Source organism: Phaseolus vulgaris, chromosome 4 (assembly GCF_051622355.1).
Source record: "Phaseolus vulgaris cultivar YP4 chromosome 4, ASM5162235v1, whole genome shotgun sequence".
Lineage (NCBI taxonomy): Eukaryota > Viridiplantae > Streptophyta > Magnoliopsida > Fabales > Fabaceae > Phaseolus > Phaseolus vulgaris.
The window spans coordinates 6,024,605-6,027,342 of record NC_143501.1 but is presented as its reverse complement, the minus strand read 5'-3'; positions in this window follow the sequence as shown (position 1 = coordinate 6,027,342).

The following is a 2,738-nucleotide window of genomic DNA, read 5'->3' as shown; positions in this document are numbered from 1 at the left end:
GCAGAGATAAAAAAATAATTTCTAATTTTAGAGAGAGGAAATATATATATTTTAGAATGATTAGATTCAAGACTAAAATTGTATATTTATATTATAAATTAGTATGCATAGCTTTTACATATTATAAATTCTGAGTAAATAAATATTTTTTAACTTAGAGTATATATTAAATTTAAAATTTTCTTTTAAAAATTAAAATATTTTATGTGGTCAATCTAGATAGTTTTTATAAAAAAAAATAATTTAGCTTCTTTATAATGTAATTATTTATTTATGTTTTTAATGTTTATTTACTATTGTTTAGATTTTAAAATTGCTTTAGATTGGTTTTTATATAATAACACATTAATAATATTAAAAAAGTCCATATTTTAGATCCATTATAACTCCTACTAATGTAAATCATATTCAATAAATATTATACTTCAATATATATATATATATATATATATATATATATAGGGTGAAACAGTTAAAATTAAATTACAGTAAATGAGGTTTCTTCTTCAGAATAAATAAACTTAAAAAGTCCTTCCAAAAAGTGATTTTGATATAAGTCATCCAATAATATTGTACCACATTATAGGCTCACTCCGTTGAGCACATGGGAATAAATTAAAATTAGAGTAGGACCACCATTATTATGTCATGAATTTTTGGACAATAAATTCTTAACAGTAACTTAATAATATTTTATAATTAAACTAATAAGTAAAGTGCACATGAAAAGGGGTTGGATCCTTGAAATGTACTTTGCCAAAGGATGTGTTTTTAATTATTGTCCTTGATTCAATTAGCAAAATGGTAGGAGAAAAATATATTAAAAAATTGCAGAAGATTCACTTCAAGAATTTCTGAATTAGCTGCATGTGAAAGTAGGGTTTTGTATTTAAAGTGGAGGATTGCGTAATCCTTTTCAGATAGATACAAGTATCAATTTAATTATATGGTTGATAGCTATTGGATTAAGATATGTCACTCATATATATTTAATGCAATTAGTCTTCTAAAGTAATAAAAAAATTAACAAAAAAAAGTCATGGTTTATCCAATATTCAACGTTGCACACTAAAACTTTTTTATGTTATTATAATTGTTTTGATTACACTTGGATCCAATCTGAAGCAAAACTCAACTTGATATGTAACTTTGAATGTTCAAGTCCTTTATTAGGTCAAAGGGTTATATATCAAAGTTTCTTTATTGTGATTCACTCACATTTGAACCTTATAAGAGTGTGACCTTTGACATTATCATGTAGATTTTTTTATGTATACATATGGCACTATTTTTTTATGAAAAGATTTAGTGAGAGAATAGTGTCTGAATTCAATGTAAGAAAAACTTCCCTAATTTAAAATACTTATATTTATCTCACATGAAGATTTAAATCTAGGACAATTAAATGTGAACTCAGATTTGCTCACTCAACAAGTTTTTTTATACATAATAATATGCTATTATGCTACGAAAGGTAAAAATACTTTATATATACTCATCTTAAACTAGCAAAACTAGTATATATCATGTTGATATTGTAAAAAAGTTGTTTGGTTAAAAGCAAGCCTTAGATGATTTTTTACACGACTATTCCTAAGATATTTCATTTTATTTAATTTATTCTTTGTTAATAAAATATATATATATATATATATATATATATATATATATATATATATATATATATACCTTTCTATTATGCTACCATCTCCTTCACATTAACTTCTAAACAAAAATTGAGCTAATTAATACGTTAATTTTTGTAAGCACCTTAAAATGTGTTCAATTCTTAGATAATAAAAAAGTTATCTAATGGAGCTTTCAAATACATGGTTGTAACTCTTAAGCAATAATAAGTTGGTAAAGGAATTTTTTTTTATTAATAGAAGTAAATTAATTAATTAATTTTTTTTATTAATAGAAGTGAATGAATAAATTAAAATATTTTTAAAACACTCCAACCCTATTACAAATATTACAAAATATTACCGACCACAATCCAAGACTTTCATTCACAAAAAACATATATTCTAAAGCTTATGTACAACAAAAAGATCACCTAACAGTGAAATCAAAACCTTTACAATCCCTCTATGTCTGAAAAAAATCCAAAGTTTCATACCCTAACATTGTTATAAAAAGAAAACCATGATCGATAAACACATAGCAGTTGTTGAAATGCATAATGAATGCTCTGCATGCATATTTATGCACCTACAAATGATTCAATTACCAATTATTTAGATTCTAAATTTATTAGAAAAATCTTGATAGATAATTAGATACCAATTTAAAAACTATTTATCAATAATAAAAACTAATTTAGAAACCAAAAATTTGTGTAATCTTTTAAATGATCTTTAATTTAGTTAATGTAACAACTAATTATTTTTTGTTTCTAAAATTAGTTTCTATTAAATGATTTTTTTAGTGATAATATCTAATTTTATGAATATAATAACTAATTATTTTTTATCTTTAAAATTAGTTTTTAATTAATAAGTTTTTTTTTCTAATACTAATCCAACAAACAGAACACAAGATTAAAATAGAGTTTACTTTTTTTCTGATAAAAAAAATCAATCTGACATTGGAATATGACATTGTTACTCTGATTTCATAAAGTCCATATCACTGCATATTCCTTTCCAGTTGAAGTTCCCTTTAGAGTTAAGAAAAAAGTAAGTAGAAATATTTAAGATGTTGTTTTGGGTTATGATGTGATACAATACTAATCC